The sequence below is a fragment of the Oenanthe melanoleuca genome, chromosome 3, assembly GCF_029582105.1.
Source record: "Oenanthe melanoleuca isolate GR-GAL-2019-014 chromosome 3, OMel1.0, whole genome shotgun sequence".
NCBI classification, from domain to species: Eukaryota; Metazoa; Chordata; class Aves; order Passeriformes; family Muscicapidae; genus Oenanthe; species Oenanthe melanoleuca.
Genome location: NC_079336.1, coordinates 46,793,357 through 46,813,127, shown reverse-complemented (window position 1 = coordinate 46,813,127; position 19,771 = coordinate 46,793,357). Strand labels below are relative to the sequence as shown.

Sequence of the window (19,771 nt, the reverse complement as noted above, 5' to 3'; positions counted from 1 at the left end):
CTAAATGGCATAGCCCTGTCCTCTTGGGTTATCAATTTTTTCAATTCACAGACATTTCCTCCACTTCATGAGCATCATTGTGAAAGGGGTCACGATCCACGTTTTTCTACAGACAAGTTACACATTCCTGCCTTTCTTTATCCTCTTGACACTGGGTCTATTTCTAAAAGCAAACATGAAGTGACTTAGCAGTCAAAAAAAAAAAAAAAAGTGAAAAAGATAATTGCTTAACCATGTCCTGAATGAATTATCAGCAGCAATGAGAGAAACCCACATGGCATGTAAAAAGTCTGTAACATGGCTGGACCTTTTAAGTGTGATTTGAATGGTGCCTAGGCTTTCTTTGTTTATCTTTTCAAATAAACTCTAGTCCACCTCAGAAAAAGTAAACAGAGTTTGGAGAAAATTGCTAGTTGGCACTTTGTGAGAATTTGATAATTAGCAAATGAAACAGAAATGCTCCCTAAATTATGTGAATCCTACACAGCCATAAAGTCCTCTTCTTCTGGGGAGCAACAATAGCTCTTTGTGTGGAACACAGCAATATTTCAATGAACAAAACTATGAATTTTCCTTCTGCTCTTGGTGAAAGGTAATGATTTTGCTGGATGAATAAGCTGCTGACATTTTAATGCTTAAGAGAAGGAACTATTTGCATATAGTGTTCTGCCCCCCTTTTTTCCCTGGTGGATAATCTGGCTGTCCCCCTCCTCAGGCTTTTCTCAGGGCTCTCCTCTTGCCTCCCATGTTGTGATCAGCTCAAAGCACAGCTTTCTGGTCTGAAAAGGAAATCTTTCCACTTAGGAAAAAGGATGGTAATTATGTTAAATGAATGTTAAAGTCTTGCTAATGAATGCCTTGCATCTCTCCTAAACATTTCTGGAAAAAGAAGCAAGCAAAGAAACAAAAAAATAATCAGACATGCCATTCATTTACCAGAAGTATTAATCACAAGCAATTAGAAAAAGTGATTGTATACTTAATTTTTGAAGTATACAAGATTCCTAGAAGAAAATACAAAGATTTCAGCAAGAGCTGAAGAGATATATCTGTATCAAGTGGATGTTCATGTGCAGAAATGACAATATTACATACACAAAAATATAATATTACATGCACAAAAGTTTAAATTTTGAAGGAAAGAAAATCCAGTTATGACTTTTAAATTTCCACTGATGGTAATTGACAGTTGCCATAAACTATCAGTATCAGATTCTCTTCACTGTCCAAGATCTAGTTTGCATTTACCTTGACTCATTTACTATTGAATCTTGCCCACTCTTGTTAGACTAAGGATTTCTCCACCATTATTTCCTGCTATTTAGGTCTTCACTTACAGAAAGCCCTTAGGAGAGTTATCTTTTCTCTCTAAGGCTTTTTCCTTCCAGTAAGCATCAGGTACAACAGTGAATTAAGAAAAAGCTTTACTTTTTTTTCCCTCTGAATACCATTCCAAACTCTCACGGAATTTTAGTAATGTTGCCTACATTTAGATTATGAGTTTCTAGTGGCTGAATCTATGTAAAAGTTAAACTGGATGGAACAAATTCATCAAAACTTGCCCTTCAATATTTTCCAGTCTCTCTTTTGAGTCTTTTCTGAGTCCTCTTTGCCTGGTATCAAAAGCCTGGCTGAGCTGTGGCTCAGCTCCCAGCAGGTCAGTGTGGCTCTGGGACACACAGCCTGGCCTGTTTTACCAATACCATCATATGCCCCAGAAAGTTCCAGATCTGACCATTCCCTATGCTGTTCAATCAGCAGGCACACTTCATCTCCTTTTTTTTTTTTTTACTGACAGATCTCCCTAACATTATGCCCATGTAATTTCCCTGTTTGCAAGTATAACAATTTTTAATCCACTGGAACACAGAATGCTTTCAGCAACAGCAGATGAAAATATATGTATATATTAATCCCTTTATCTGGTAAAACTCCTTCACCTTAGCTATCTATATTGTGAAAATTCACAGCTATTGAACTGCACTGGGCAGCACTACAAAATCAGGCAGAGGAAATGTCTGGCCATGCACAGCAGGATCTGTGGGGGAGAACTCAGCTGGAGAGGCTGCTGTGCAGAATGAGATGTTCTTGCCTGCCTCAGCCCAGGTGTCTTTTTCAGTGACAGAGGTGGGTGCAGCATCCCAAAAGGTGGCACTGAGGTGCCCCTACTTAAACATCCCAATGAATCTTAATGGCTATTCTCCCTTCACTGAATCTTTAATGCCAGTATGTATAATGTATAGCATGAACCAGAGAGCAGGAGCAAAGCTGTCAGGCTACTTTAATCTTTGCTGCATGAGAGTTTTTTCAATACCTACCCAAAAAAAAAAAAAAAAAAAAAAAAAAAAGTCTATGTTCTAATATTGTTGTACTTAAATTTCTGCCTAGAGGAGAGAAAAACAAATGAGGGGACTGGAGGGGGGAATACACTTACAAAACAAATTGGATACTCTATTTTGCTATAATAGATTGTTACAGCATCATTTTGCTCTGAATGTGATACCAACTGAAAAAATCACTGCCTGGCATTGCAAAGGGGAAGTGGGAGATCCTTTTATTGGTTCTGCAATTCCTTGGGGCTTTATTCACTGTGTGAAGGACTTGCTTTGAAATGGGATCACTCCTCTCCTCAGAGGTCCTGGTGGGAATAGCAAGGGCTTTTTACAGAATTGCAGGATGAATTCCCAGAAGTGTTAGAGAGCTCAGAAAATGCAGTAGGGCTCTTAAAATACACACATAGCACAACTCTATACAGCAATTCATTGTACGTTCACATGCACAAACATGGGAATGTGGAAAATAGTGAATAATATCAAATGCAAAAAAAGAAGGAAATGCAAAAATGAGTATTTCCTATCACTTAGTTTAAGCTCTATTTATTTCATAGAAATGTTTTGTATTTTAAGTCCAGCATGTTCTTCCAAACCAGATTATATTGAAATGTATGAGAGCCAGCCAACCAGGTTATTGATAGCTTTGCTGGATTTGGCACTGTGACTTCCATTTGGAAACATTTATTCTATCATGACTGCTCAGACAGAATGGAAAGACATTATCTGACATGAAGAAATATATCTACATTTGATCCTCAATAAATTTGAAGGAATAGGGTTTCTCTTCATGGTTCATCACCTTTATCTGGGAGGTTGATTTTCCTACATACAGTTTTATTTGTTCAGCAGTTTAGAATGAAAGGAATATGTTAAGCCATCACTAGAGAAAGATTGCACACAGTCCCTGAAAGGCTTCTCCTGTCAAACACTCCTGGAAGAGGAATGAAGTCTGCACAGTGATGATTTGCTTTTGAGTCTCACTGCATACAGCAACTCTTCTTTGATAATTTTACCTGTATCAAACTACATGCTTGAAATATATTTCCAAAAACCCACACATTTTTGATGAGCAATCAAAAAAGTTTATTATTTTATTAATAAACGTGCTCCCATCTTCCTACAACCCCCTATGTATTGCACAGGGATGGTGTTTTGAGATCACATAAACATCTCTGGGCTTTTGTAAGGTAAAACACCACTAGTTCCCTACTTGTTTCCATCTTCCTACCCCTCAGCTCACTTGTCTTCCCCACTATCAGTTACTGTCAGCTTGGCTGCTTTGAAGTTCTGTACTCAAAAGCCTGGAGGCATACACTACATGTATATGCTACCAATGAAATTAAATTCTACCTTTTTGACCATTATTTATCAAGTTCTCTCCATTATGCTAACATAATCTCCGTGCTACTCTTGCTCTGGGGTTTTTTCCCCAATCTTTTACAATCTCTGGATTTGTTTTGTCATATTCTCTGCTTGATATCAAAAATTATAAATACATGTGTGTATTTATGTACATATATATAAATCCAATTTATTTGCCCATGTTTTGCAGTCCAAATCTCATTATTAAAAAGAAACAAATCTCTCTATTCATACTGAGACCAGAATAAAGACCCAAAACCAACTAAGCATAAAAGAAAAAATAACTTTTAGCTGAAATATACCAATAGGCCAAAAAATTGATTTGCAAATTTCACCTTAAAATTTAGAACTATTTATAGACAAAAATAAGATATGTTAATTTCAGACTCTGGAGAAAATGATTGTGATACATGTTACATGTAGTTCATACATTAAGTAAATGTTGCTTTTCTCCATGGCACCCTCAGAACAGTTCAGGGATGGATTTCAATGGACAACAGCACTCGTGTTGTTAGCTAGCACAGCTCTGAAAGATTTGGTGCTTTTCTCCACAGTTTATAAACTCTAACACTGTAGGCCAGCTTGTTAAGCTTCATGGGTAAGTGATCCACTCCATTAGGTCCACTGAGATATCTCAATTTCAACCAACTTGAAAATTGTACTTTCTTACTTTTGTTGACATAGTGATTGACCTTGAGAGCATCTTTTATACCCTGAGCACAGAACAGATGAGTGTAATGACTTTTTTCACACACTGCAAATGTGTGCGTGCCCTGAAGGACTCTCAGGTGGCTCTGGTCCTTAGCAAGTGTACATTTCCTGAAGTCCACATCCAATCCCCTATTTATTAAGGACAACCTTTGTGTCTCTGGTGTCATCCATTCCTGTTTAAATTGGAAAAGCGAACAAAATCAGAGATTTTTTTTTTTTTTTCCTGTAAAAAGAAAGAACTATTTCCCTGGTGCCTTGTCCTATCAGCAAGTGTTCAAACTCTGCATTAAGCCACAGAGGCTCTGCTGTTACAGTGGGGCAGACATGGTCTAACAAAGCAGGAGTAATGCCCTCAGCAGGGCAGCTGAGGGTCTTGGGAGAAATGCTGTGGGTCAGAAAGTTGGAAGTGCTAGTGACTGCAGCAAGGATGTGCAGGGCTTCCAGGTCAGCTCTAAGGAATGATATTTGCATGTCCAATAAGCAGGATGAGTCAAAACTGACTGGTCTTATTCAATCTAGCCAAGTCCTAGTCTACTTCCCATTCACCTCACCCACCTTCACCTTCACATGGGTGAAGTTGGTCGCCCAGCCCCTTGCCAGCCTTCAAAGCTCTCTTAGGCAACCCGAGTTCTGCATTTAGGTATTCCCTGATTTAGTTGCCCATCTGCATTCTCAGAGTTAAAGGTTGGTGTTGTAACCCAATACTTAGAGGTATAAGGAATGTGTTACCCTTCCCAGGTCCCTATCTCACTGGCAGGAAAGCCATAGGAGCCTCTTTTCTCCCTGATCTCTCCTGTTACCCTAACTCCATGTCCACATCCTATTGGCTTCTTTCCAAATCCCCTCCCTGACCTTTTCCCTAGAAAAGTCTGTTAGCTGAGACCCCAACCCTCTTTGTTCCCTGGAGTCATCATGCAATAAACCATACCCCTAAGAAAGACAAAGAGCCTCTTTTGGATTCCTTCGTTTATCTAATGCAGCAAACTCTAGCTCCCTCAGAGTAAGTAGCTAGGAGGGAGTTACAGCGTGCTACAGGTTGGAACATGCGCCTGTGATGTGACAGACTGGAGTATGATCCCTCACCAGCTTTGCTGCACCTTCTTTCCTGAGCATGGGCTTCTACTGTGCCCTGTTGATGCTGCAATCAAAGGCACACACAGCAAAAGCTACAGTGTGAATGGATGTTCAGGCATTCCCTTGGGTGCATTAACATTTCAGTCACAGGCAGGCTTGGGGGATTTCTAATTTCACATTTTTAAGTTTCCCCATAATGCGATCATTATAACTCTTCCCCTCCCCAGGTGGCATTGCAAGTACTGCTCTGTTCTTAGCAAAAATATTTTTTTTCTTTGTAAATACATATCCCAACCTCATACCTACTCTGGGAAACAGAACTGCCTTTTTATTATCTAGCCTCCAAAACAATGTGCTTCCTCATTATTGTTATTAATGAATCTTGGAAATGAAGACTTAAGAGATGATACGGAAAAATAACATAAAAGAGGAACTGAATAGCAAGAGCTTTAAGATTTTGTCTTGTATAGCTGGTATATTACTCAATAAATCCTATGTGTATATCCAGAGCACCACAACTGAGCGACAGGAAAAAAATGCAGCTTGACAAATATTTGAAAGGCAAAAAGTAAGATGAAACTTTGGAAATTCAGTGTTCTGATTACATTGCACAGAAGCATCATTTAACTCACTTTTTAATCACCATTTTGAAGTCTCTGTCCTTTATTTTTAGTGTGAATGATCAGCCTGTTTTAGAAGAAGCTGAGCACCAACATGGTTGTTTCTCTATCCCTTTATATATCAAAATAGATAATTAATTCTATGTCCATTCTGCTGCTTCTTTTGGCTGATTCATAACTGGTATAATTGAACAATAATACATGGCAGAAAAATACCTGTGGGTATCAATATTATACAAATAGCACAAATATACCACAAATAGCAGGATGAGATATTAATTTTAACCACCCAAGAATTGCTGCAGCTGCCCAGAGACAGTTTGAATTTCCTGTGCTATTATTAAGAAGAGGAACCTAACAGACATTGAAAAAATTAGGAAGACTGGAAGGTTTGTGTCATGTACTTTCATAATCAGTAGAAATGGCTGGGTCAGCTGTGATGGGAGGTGATGGGTGGTCTGCTTTTCAGCTGTGCCCCTCTCAGAAATTCCTGCCAAAATCCTCTGCTTCCACTTTCCCTGAGAAGCTTGCTAGAAAGCCTCAAACTGAGGCTTCAGATGAGGCTGAAGGCACCCACAAGATCAAGCACTAAACTCCAACCACCTACTTCAGCAAGAGCATTAATGATGAGCAGTAAGAGCATCACAGGATACAGTGCTGCAGTCAGCTTTGCATTAAAGGTTCAGCCTCAATGAGGTTTCCTCATTGTCCCCAACAGCAGGTTTGCAGATTCATCACTAGACAGTACTAAGAATGCTGTGGGCACAGAGCCCTGGCTCACAGCCAAGGGACCATGAACTATTCATCCAGAAATTACTTCCAGCTCTGTAGAGAAAACTATTTGGATCCAATCTAAAGATGGTGGGAGGTATGTCAGTGCAGAACAGGAGCTCCACGTGCACCCATGGGCTGCCAGGCTTGTATTTCTGTGGGCTGCTGCCACATGGGAGGGAGGAATGACTGCTGCCCAGGGGCACCAGGGGTCCCCAGGGGCACAGGGCAGGCAGGCTTGTGTGAGGAGAAGCAGGAGCATCCCCACCTGTGATGGGCCACCAGGCATCAGCACAACTTTATGAAGAGGAAATCAGGTGAGAAGATTTCCTTTTGGCCAGCTCAGGGTGCCCAGAGTGATTTGGCATATGAAAGGGAAGAGGTGAGTGGGCAGGACTGCCTGGGGTGCATGGCCTGACCTTTTACTTGTAGGAGAGCAGATATTGGTTTCAGTCCATAAACTGCTCTCATTTTCAGAGCACAACCATTGAGCAACTCTAAAACATGCCACTGTACAAGGAACTTCAGAGAGCAGGCATTTATCACTGGTCATTTATCTTATGAGTAATTAAAACACATCAACAGCAAAGAAGCATAGGCACCAAGTCTTCTCAGACCAAAATTTTATCACATTTATCCTCCTACAAAACCCTTACTCCTCCCCTTTGCTTCAGTTTCTCCTGGAAGCAGCTCCTCTTCACAAATACCACCCTACTTCTAGTTCAGCATTACATCAGGTTTTTTATTGCCTTTTAAACATATCTACTGTTACATTTCTAAAGCCCAAACTATCCAAGATCCTGAGATTCAAGGCCAGCATGCATTGCCACTATTCAGAAAGAGCTTCAAAAAATGCCTGCTGCCTTTATTTCCATGGCTGTGCTGTACAGGTGTGAGATGGAAAAGCCCTGACACTGCCCCACCCAGCAGCCTTCAATGCACCTAGAGCAGCTCTGGCACTTGCAACTTGTCAGACACATCTAGCCACCCAGACAGTTGGATTCTCTTTTTTCAAAAGAAAAATTTTGCACAGAAGATGGCATTTGTCAACACCAAGATAAAACATCCTGATGATGAGCCAGAGCCAGAGCCAGACTGTGCTCAGGCATTCATACTTCATACATTCATTCTTCTTCAACCAGAAGAAAAGAAATAGGGGGGGTGGTAAATCAACCACTCAAGAGACATTATTTTTCAGGATGTCACAGCCAAAGCAACTTACAATAGTCACCAGTGCAGAAATGCCTGCTGTTGGCATGAAGGCAGGCATGGGGGAGGGCTCTGACTTCTACTGAAATTTTCAAAATAAACAGCAAATACCACTTAACCACTAAACATGAGAATTACAATTTTCAGTCTAGGGGGAAAACGTATGTTCATACAAATTTAGGAAGCAAAACTCATTTTTTCTCAAATACAATCAGAGTTGGCCAAATATATTTGAATAAAGACTACCAAGCTGATCATTTGCAACATGTGGACCAGTCTAGCACAGACTGAAAAAAATAGTGAGGAGCTGTAGGCAATCTAAGGTTTGTTTCAGCTGAATCCTGAAAACACACTTGCCATCCTTCCATATTACATATGAGTTAACACTATACACATGCCAAAATACATGCAATGCATGATATTTTATATTTGGCAATTTAGGCATAATTATCCCAGCACATAAAGAAAAGTTAGTAAGGCAAAAGAAAGAAAGAAGAATATAAAAAAGCAGCCCTGGTTGTTTTAGGTTCACCAACAGGGTTAGCAGGAGAGAAAAAGAAAGGGAAAATTAGGGGGAAAGAAGAATAGAAAGAAGCCTTACAAAGGTGTCACAATGTCTTCCCACTATTTTAGCAAGGATGCAAACAGTTCTGCTTCCAGCAGTAGCATAGCCCTACCTATGAGCCATGGAGCTATAAGTTAGCTCCATAGCACTATACCAGCACCCAACAGAAGAGCAGGTGTCATGTACAGTGTAAAAAATTCAGCAGTCACCAACTGACAGAAAACAGCAGGGATACAATGCCTAGTACAAGGACAGTGAAGTCAAGATGAACTGGAAAAGAACACCCTGGGCTTCAGAAAGGGGATTAGTCCTAAATGACTGGACACATTGGTCCTGAGAATTATAGCAGGCTGTCACCAGGCACACCAAATATAATATTTGTAGGTGTATTGCCCTTGGCAGGTACCACCAGTCAAGTAAACAGAGACAAAGAAATCCCAGCTGATGGCACAGCCATCAGGCACATCCCTAGCAGAATTCCTGCTGTGCCACCAATGATAGGGCTCTGGTGTCCTTAGTGTGGTACAGCAGCTGAACCTTTCTTTCAAGACTGTACTGTGAACAATGCACATTTCTGGCTTAATGAAAGGAGAGCTGCATGAGCTGTGCTTCTGTCCTGCCCTGTCCTCCAACCTAAATAACTGCTGAGGCAAGCTGCCATGCTCTCTGCTCTCACAGTGCTTCATAGGGCAGCTAAGTTCAGGCTAGTGATGCCTGCTCTGTTCTTAATTCAATCCAATCCACATAGCAGCTACAGTATATTTTTGAGTAGACTCTTCACTATGCTTCTGGTGTCTTTATGTTACTCTGATGGTGACCAGGAACCATCTCAGCTGCACATCTCTGCTGGAGCACTCCTTATGAGCAGCAGATGATTTCTCTGCCCATTGCTACTCTACTGCCTCTTGACCTCTGCCTCTGTCCCCATCACTGTCAATACAGACTGTTCAAACACTCCACTCTTTTGTGTTGTTATCACATTGCTGTCACTTCATTAATGCTGAAAGGCTTTGTCCAAGTTTTCCTAAAAAATTATAACACTTATGGATCAAATAATAGAGAGCATAAATGACATTACTCATCCAACAACATTGGAGAAGTATCAGATTATGCTAAGAGAGAATTTGGTTCTTCATATGAAATATTCTCATAACTGTAACATATCTCATCTGTCCTTATGTTAGTGGGCTTTGATTTGGACTCCCATTGCACTGCATAAACAGACAGCACTGTAATCTGCAGTCTCCTTACAGGTCAAATCCTAGTTTTCCAGACACAGAAGATTAATTTCACAGAAGTCAGAAAATGTTCTTTCTGAGCACTTCTGTCTCACACCTTTTGCTTTTTTTTAGATGTCATTCAAACAGCCACTTCATGTACCTTAATATCTGCAACACCTTTACAAAATGAAGAAGAGGACCAGGAAAAGTGATTAAAACAGCCAAGTAAGAAGGCATTTAAAAGGAAACCTAGAAGTCATCAGGCAATGCACATTTGGAAAGAAAATATAAAATAGTTGCATTTTTACTATCCAAGAGCAGGTCTTTTCCCACCTCTCTCAGATTCCCATGACATGTAGCCTCTTCTGCTGGGTCCTATTTTCACAGCTCAGCAAGCACCTTCCACTTGTGCTCTGCCTTAGCCCTGCACTGCAGTCCTACCTTACATCTGCCCTTCTCAGACTCACCAATGGCTGAGGCAGAGAGAATAAGAAATCACCATGATTAGACTGCTTCCTTGTTGAAATCCTGAATGGATTGTTATTAAAAAAAGCATATTGGTCTGTTTTCTTTTTTAATTATAAAAACTTACTTCATCTTACTTAGTGAGAGAAAATGTGCCTGTGGTAGACACAAGAAATGAAAAGGAGCTGCAGAATGTGGGCAGTAATTGCTGCTTACACCTGGAGGCAGCAGGAAAAGTCTTGCACATAACAAATTTAGCATCTAGAACCATAACATTTTTTTTTTACCCTAGCTAACTGCAGTCAAAAGCAATGTACAGACAGCAGCAGATGCTCCAAGTACAGGCTTCAGATAGAAAAGATATCTATGAAGTAAAGTTGTGCAAACTCTGAAAAAAATGCATCCAAGAGCTATTGATAACTGAGTTCTTCCTGCAGCAGTGGCTGTTTTTCTATCTGAGCAATTGAAGGATTTTACCTTTGATCTCAAGCGAAGCTTTAAAAAAAATTCAATTCACAACCATTGTAACTTTTAAAATTTGTTTCCACCAGATAAGCAACTGTGCAGTTCATATCATCAAACATTTTTCCATCTTATAAATAAATACTGCGTTGCTATTGCAATACCCAATCTGATGATAGCCAAAGGGATTATAAAGAACTCAAAAGAAATCCATCATTTACTATAAAATCCTCTTTTTTTCTTTTTTTAATAATCTTTTAATACAAAGATAATAAAAAAATAAACTGGGTCTTATCTTCTCTGCTTCCAGAAGCAAAGCATACCTTCAAGTCCATCTTACCCAGCCTGGATGAAGAGGAACTTCCCCAAAGCACCACATCTAGCATCCCCACCCCATCTAGAAATTGTCCCATGGATCACCCGTGATCAGATAAATGAGATGTGTAAACACAAGAGAAACAGATGGGGGTAATCTTTAGAGCATTCTCTGTCTTAAGAAAACAGATTCTTAACTATGTATTACAGCTCAGGGAAATAATACTTTTGAAGCCATATTCACTTTGGGCTCCGTTTTTGTTTTTTTTTTCACTCCTGTCAGAAAGAAAGGAAGGCCATGTACATCAGGGTGGATGAAAAATGGATTTGCAGGAACAGAGTGAAAGGGTCAGAAATGTTTAGTAGCTTGGCAGATAAAGCAGTATTTTGAAAACTAAGAGACATTTGGACAAGTCTCATCATGGAGAGTAAAGAATTCGTTAGATTTCTAAAATAAAACTATCTAGCAGATTATTTCAATAGAATTAATGTACTGTTTTGTGACACATGAAGTCAAGTTTTTGACAAACTTGTTACTCCCTTCCTCTTCAGTGTTTGGCAGCTCTGATTTGCATGCTTAAGAATCTTGAGTCTCCAGACCCAGAATCAATGGGATTTGAAGGCTTCATCCAGTACCTACAAGCTGTACATGTGTGCTAATACACAGGAAAGGAAAATTAATAAGGATGTGGTTGATTTTCCATCTGCTAGAAGGGGACTTTGACTCCCATTTCTTTAGGGCAAAATCCAGGAGATTCCAATACTTCCATAAGAGGATTTTCTTGACCTATTGTCATTAATGAGAAATCATTTAGATACTGATGGTTTCTAGGGTAAATGCTGCTTCAACCACTACAATGGAAGGATTACCACTGACTTCATTAAGAGCAAAATTAAGTCTTCCATTGATAAAAATGTATTTATTCTACAGTAAACCTCTTCTTTCAAATTTCTATGTTTATCTAGAACATTCACCTGCATTTTATATATGAAAAACCTCCCAACAACAAAACAGTTCATAGTATTAATAAGATATGACCTGTACTTTGCCATGAAAATGCAGCACAGCATACACACAACACAGCACATGTGTGTACATGTATGCACATACACTTTTGCTGCTCAAAGTGAGCACACAAACAAACACATTGTGACATCCATCAGGATTACTTCACCGTGCAAGAACTAAAACATCAACTGGAAATAGACTTTCACTCATACCTAATAGTGACTCATCAAATTTCTTATTTGCATCACTGTCCTTTTTAGTGCCTCCTTGCTCAAGAGTGCTGACCCCAGACTGCTCATTGCCATTTTACATGCTGATTTGGTTTCTTGTATGCGAAAAAAAGAGCAAAATGTGGCACTGTACAGGCTTTTGTGGCCAGACTCAGGTCAGACTCTGTGACATGCCTATTTGGCACTCAGTGAATTTCAGTTCAAGAAGGCACAGCACATGCTGCTGCTGGGAATGAGATTCTGGGAGCCTGGACATTTATCCCCTGTCAGTTAAAACACCTACAGCTTCTTTGGCTCAGCAGCAGCTGCTGCCACCAGGAACACTGACAATACCCACTCTTCTCTGTACATGCCTGAATTATTAGATTATCCTTTTTTTTTTTTTTTAATCCTACACCAGAATCTTGCATTTGGATGACTGAGTGCTCATAAGCAAAATAATACAACAGCAGCTTGTGGTACTCTGAGCCACCCTAAAACTTGAGGCCCCCTGCTCTACTGAGGAGAACAGAGAAGGAGAGGAACAGATATGCTCCCAGCTCCAGAGATTCCTCAAAAGGCAGCCTACAGTCCTTCCTCAGTGACACCCAGCCCAGCTGGGGGGGCTGCTGGACATCTGTAATTCTGCCCACTGTGCACTAGATGCCACTGCACTGACTGTTTTTAGCAGGCAAAGAGCCATTGCCTTTCCTCTGGCAGCCACACTCTACCTATCCGGAGGCTCCTGATTACCACTGGCTTGGAAGCTTGACACACAGTCTAGCAAAAATCCCAGCACTCAGGGCAGGGCTGCCTTTGCTTTGCAGGTGACAAACTGGGGTACAGAGACCACAGCATGATTTAGCCACGGGTTGGGTATGCAAGGCTGACTGAGGCAGCAGCCACCTGCACTCACCACCAGACTGAAGTCCCAGTGACAGCAGATTTCTGCCTCCCACTGCCACTGGTGAAGCCAGGTACAGACAGCAGATCTACAAAGAGTCAAGGTGCAGCAGATGGAGCACAATGGTCACACAGTGGCAGCAGCAATGTGAGCAGCTAATTGCAAATAGAATCCACATTGCATAGAGTTTCCTACAGTCAATCTCAGTTACTCAGCCTCCTATTGCCTTCTCAAACTCCTAGACATGGTTCCTTCCCAGGAAGCACCTCCACAGGTCTCACAGCCAGTCATCATCTTGCCTCTGGGCACATCTCCACATTTTTTCAACAGCAACACTTTCTGGTGATGAGGAAGGAGAGGCATCAAGAGAGATTTCCTAGGAAGGCTAGAAAATCTGCTTCACTCAAGGTTTTTAGGAGGGAGTTAAAGGCAGCATGTGTCCCCAGATTGTGACACATGCCACAACTCTACCTCCCCACTCCCCTCCCTTCTTCTCCCCCTTCCAATGTCAAAGCAGCTGTATGGTCTGGGATAAGGAAGAGCTACTGCAACTGCTGGTGGCTCCACAAAGCAGCTGAGGTGTTGGGAACCTCCACAGTACACCATCTCTTTCAGCCTTACTTTCCTTTGATTCTGAGAAGGAATAAACAGATCATGGAGGGACATCAGCTGTTCCTCCTCTGCAGATTTCCTGACAGAACACTGTCTGACCCAGATATAGCAGCTTCTCACAGATACCACACAGCAATCCCAGATGTCTTCCACACTCTTCCTCCCACCTGCCACATTGGACTTTTACATGAACCTACTCAGGAAAGATATAATCATGCTTGTGAATGTCCTGTCCTATGCCTGACACAGTCAGTGATGGAGCATTCTCACCACCTGCTAAAGTTTGTGCAACATCTAATTAATAATCTGTCATGTAGCTCACTGGAAACAGCTGTTTACAGCTGGTGACAGGGTGCCATGGTGTTTGGAGGGCATCTCCTGCAGCAAGAGTGGGTGAGCCCTGGCTGAAGGGGGCACAGCTTTCCAAATGTTGAACCCTGCCTCCTACTTTCCCCCTCCCAAGACAATCTAAACTCCTGGTTTAGGGACAGGCCAGAAAATACAGCTGTGCATTACCTCAGTGCCAAGAAATATGGCAGCAGTCCAGCATCAGCTGAGAGCATTTGCACACCTGAAAGGCTTTTTCATATTTGCTCTGCCAACTGAGGTCATTCGCAAATCCTGTTTCTACAGCACATTTTGCTGTCTTGCAGGAGCTGTGCAAATGAAATTAAGGATTCTGACAAAAGGAGGCTTCATCTCTAGGCTAAGCTCTATGAAATAGGAAACAACCAAAGTCTAAATTGAGGTCTTCCTCCAGGTCTAAATTAATTAACCACAGGATCTATCAAACTTAGAGATATGTTTAAAAAGATTCAGCAACGATAAGTACTTCAGTCAGCTTTTCTTGCCCAAACAGTGAGTTTTAAAGATGTACTTTTATGGCCTTACTAATCTGCAGTTCTGTTTTGGTCTTTTTTATTTCTGCTCTACAACTGAAAAGTCTTGATTTTCTTTGCTGTGTGAATTTTAAAGTTTACCCTCTCTTGGGCAGGTCCCCACAGTGGAAAGTAGGCTGGTCCCAGAGGTTTCCAAAGGCTGAGGAGCAGTGTAACACAGCCATCCATCCATGTTAGCCTAGCCCTGGCAGTCCCAGGACTGTTTTTTAAACATCTTCAGGAAGGTACACTTCCCCGGGCAGCCTTTTCCAATGCATGGCAACTCTTCCCATGAAGAAATCTTTTCTAATATCCAACCTAAACCTTCCCTGGTGGAAGCTGAATTTCCTTTCAGGTAGCTGTACAGAGTGGTAAGGTTCTCCTTTTCTTCAGGCTAAACAACACCAGCTCCCTCAGATGCTTCTAAGACCAGTGCTCCAGATCCCATACTAGCTTGCTGCTCTTTTTTTGGGCACTCTCAGTGTCTTCCTTGTAGTAAGGGGCCAAAACCTCCACACTGTCACAGCAAGATTTACATTTGCATTCTGGAATAGCTACTGTGCAAAAGATCTTTTTTTATAATGGTTATTAAAGCTTTTACCTGGGTGACACTTGTTTGTTTTATGAATTGGCATATTTTGCAGAGCTGATGTCAAGCATTGCTGTCACAGGTTTACCAGCTATCCCTTGCAGCCAGGTACATAATTCTGCAAATGAGATTTATATAAACTCTCCCACAGAGTAAGCCTATGCATGCATGTGCCACTACATCAAAGTTCTCTCTTGCTCTTTGCTTGTAGGTAAAGCAGTGTGTGCACACCCATCTGACATTCAGGCCATAAACAGCCCTTGCTGCTGAACAGGGAGCTGTAGGAAAAATACAAAGCAGCCTGCAGGAATGCATGTAGTATTTTGTAAATCTACAGAAGAAAGAAGGCAAAGAAAACTGGGAAAGCCTGTAGGCAAATACTCTTAAATGAAACAGAGTGAGAGAGACTAGTTACTGGAACAGTAAGGCTTTTCTTATATTTCAACAGTATCTCTTACATCAGCATCCAAATTATGAATTTTGCCACCCAAAACCAGAGTGACACATTTAGTGGCTCATTGCTTTGAGCCCTCTTGTAAAATTTACAATTTCAAACACAAATCACTCTCATTTTGTAGTCCAGAGCTCAAAACTGATTCAATCCAAGATTTCCAATGGCAGTACAGCAGTGCTGCTCTAAATATCTGACATGATTCAGTGTCTTTTGTAGTGCAAGCAGCTCTTATAGAAGTTTTACTCCACGTTTTACTGCACTGCAATGCTTTCAGTCAATGTGTCTTATCCAAGTGCTGGCATCAGCACATCAGCCACACTTGACAAAAAAATGCTACAAAGGCCAGCTGGTAGGCTTTGTATAAACCTCTGGTCACTGGCTGTAATGCATTTTAGGCATGGAAACTATTTGGAGCCCAGGCCAAACAGAATAGCTTCCCACCTTTTTCTCAATCACAATTTCAACCACAGAGCTAGCACCAGAAAATGATGCAAGCACTTCTGTGTTATTTCATACCTGGCTCAGCTTCTAACAGCTCAATTAGAACCAGAAAGCCAGTATCAATCAACCAGAGGAAGTATCAGCATGGACTTACAATTGGTCCCTTCAGCAGGTCTGTTTTTTGTTGTACTTTGGTTTCTTCACATTCTGTAGTCCACCAAGGGCATGGAAATTACCATGTATGAATCCATATGGACATGCCTGGGATCACCTTCTAATATTTGTCTTTAGATTCTTCTCCTGGTTTGGGGCAGAACAGGGTTAATTTTTGCAGTAGCTAGGAGTGGGCATGGCCAGGTTACTCTATGACCTCATGTCATTACTTGGGGCAGGGTTTCCTTTCCAAAGAGACTCTCTTTGGGGAAGAAGGGGTCCCTCTCAATTCAGTAGGTGTGGTGGAGGGACCCTGGACCAAGCATGAGTGTGATGCAGAAGAGAAGCAAAGTCCTCTCAGATGAGACATCTGTGGTGGCCAGGTCACAGGCCAACGTAATACTACTTTGCAAAAATGCTTCTGAAAAACAGACAAGTTTTCTAAGCTACAGCCTGCAATGCCCGCAGTTTCAACAAGACTTCTGAGGTACTGCAAGAACAGTTTTGACAATTCCATCACTCACTGTCATTTTATTTGCTGATTGATCCCTTTAGAGCCCAGAGTTACTTCTCTAAGGACTGGCTGTATGTGGTCTTCTCTTTTTTAATATCCCTATAGATGTGTCTTGCTCTTTTTCTCCTGTCATCATCTAAGCAAACACACCTGAAAAACAAGCCTTCTAGGCTGATGACCATGAAGAAGGCTTTTGAATAACCATTCCACTTAAAGGAAAGACAGGGACTGACAGCATGAAAAAAACAAGAAAAAACAAAAAAAAAAACAAACCCATATACCAAATAGAAAACCTGACACCTGATGACATCAGTAAAATGACATCCAGCTGAGATGGATTTAAAAACCCTAGATGTCATCTGTCAGCATTCCTCCATGTATTATTAAAATGTGCCTGTTTTATTCACATGGAGCAAAAGTGAACTGGAAGTCATCTTTCCAAATAAGACTTATATAGGAGTAAATTCAGTCAGACAAAAAAAAAAAAAGTTATCTCAAAATTAAATACATGGTAGAACAATTTCACTTCTGCCCTGTGAAATGTAACACTCTTTTCTTCAGGCTAAGTATGTTGTGCAAAGAAGAAATACGTGTCTGTATGCAGGCCCCAGGTCACCATGATATGCTATTATGTACTTGAACAGGTTATATCACATTAGAAAACCTCCTAATTAGAGTTCAGAGGCTTCATGCAACCCAGCAAAAAGACCAAATGAGTATGTGCAATAAATGTACATGCACACACACAAACACACATACTCTATTAGCTGGTGTTCGCCTGCCAAAGCCCTTTGCACACCTAATTACAGCATTAGTCATCTTAACATTTTCATTACTCTAATGCACACTGGGCTGCAGTCATCTAAGTCATACAGCTCCTATAGGAAAAATGTGTTTTATGGAACCACTGTCTCCAGTGTACAGTTTAATAACGTTAAAAAGATATCAACATAAAATTAATGACTAAATTTTTCATGAAGGGAGCGTTACATTCCCATCTAACTGTGGTTTAAGCAGTTATTTCTCTATTATCACTATAGTGCTGAAACTAATGTTGAGTAACCCATTGTATGACCTGATGGAGAATCCAAATTACTCTTGGTGCTAATAACAATATCCTTACAGAGACTAAATATCTTCTGGACACTGTGCCACTTTAATTTGACCGATGGCATTTCAGCCAGTGTAATGAAATCTTTTCTGGTGGTGTTTGGAAAAAAGCAATTAAATAAGACTCCAGTTACTATTCTGCATCAAAGGAAATATTTTCTAGCTCTGTAACTTCAAGTCACTACAAAGCAGAAACTCCCTAACTCATGCTGGGCTTCAATGTCAACACACCTGGCATCAAAAATACAGCATATTTATCCTCGTGCAACTGCACAAGCAGTCAACAGCAGTGTGCTGACATGAACCATGGCTGGTTTGCTGCAGTTCTCCCTCTGAAGGGCAGAGCAGTCTGTTCTCAGCACAATACAGAAAAGCCAGAATGGTCTAAGCAAGAAAAGAAGTGTTTTAACTTCTTCTGAAATGCACGTGGCAAGTGTTTACATCTCTTCTGCATTTAATCTAATGAATTTGTAGGTGTTTCAGACATCCACATTACCTATGTTCTGTCATGTGTGACAACAGTGAGCGTTTGTTATATAAATGTAGAAAACATTTTGCTTTTCTTTCTCTTGCCTCCCATCCTCTTCCATAAAGTGCAGGAAGAGCTGACCCAACAGTCTGAAGAAACAAGCCTTGCATCTCTCAAGGGAAGGCACATCTTGGAGAGCACGTGCACAGCCTCCTTCACACAGCCAGATCAGGGTGCTTCTGCTCCAGAGGGATGCAAATACCCTCTTTTCACCTCCTGCTTTCCCAGGAAAGCAGTTTCCAACCTCCTTAGCCACTGCAGTTGCAGTTCCTGCACACATCCTTACCTATATCTTATTTTTACTGATCATTCCTGTACATCTAAAATCTATCCTTGCCCTCCTCCACTGCTCACATAGCATGTGCTCCCATTTATGTCTCCTTCCAAATGTGATTTCTGTGACCTTGCAGTTTTTTAATTCCACATTTTACCTATGTTATTAATAAAAATAGATTTTCTTCACAGACATCTTACTTGAGTTTTGCTGTGCTCACATTACCTCCTCATTCTTCACTGATTGCACTCCTCACCTTAAAATACTCTTTTTAAAATATTAAATCTATCTTCCAGACACTCCTTTTTCCACCAAGGTTTTTGTGCTCCCTGACACACAGAGAGGGATGCTGTCTTACAGCTTTATTTTGCACATTTGCCCTGCTGCAATCAGTGTCTTTGGTGCTGCACAAGTTACTTTAAGCCACTATCTGTTTTCTCCTAAAACTGCTCAACCTCCACAGTCCCTAGTGCCTGCAAAGTCCTAGGTGACTGGCAGATCAATAATCCTATTCTAGCTTCTCTAGGTCTAATACAAGACAAAAAAATGTAGAAAAAAAGCTATTCCCACACATGAATTTGCAAAGATTTACCACCTCATTTACCATGTACAAAGCCTGTAATTTCCCACTTAAATTTGTAAACAGCCCAAATGATTTTCAGGACAATACGACAAATATTTCCTCCAAATTTGCATGGTGTATGATGACTTAGAGATGCTTTTGAACAGAGTGACACCTCCCACTCTTTTTGTTAAATATTTGCTATTATGTGACTCATTTTAATTCATCAAATTTCTCCACATTGATATTTACACTTTTTCCATCACGGTTTTAATCACAATAATTTATTTCAAAGGTTTGGCCCAACTCAGCATTGTCTGTGATCCAGTCCTGCAAGAATACAGAAAGCCTTTATCTGATGGGCTGCCCAGGGAGCTGGTGAAGTCACTGGAGGTATTTAAGAAAAGACTGGATGTGGCCCTTAGT

The 19,771-nt window shown here is 40.8% G+C and overlaps 1 protein-coding gene across 1 annotated transcript in view; it reads right to left on the bottom strand.

Moving 5' to 3' along the window:
• SLC35F1 (solute carrier family 35 member F1) overlaps positions 1–19,771 on the bottom strand; it is a 220,878-nt gene that overhangs the window by 116,643 nt on the left and 84,464 nt on the right. The window lies entirely within an intron of this gene.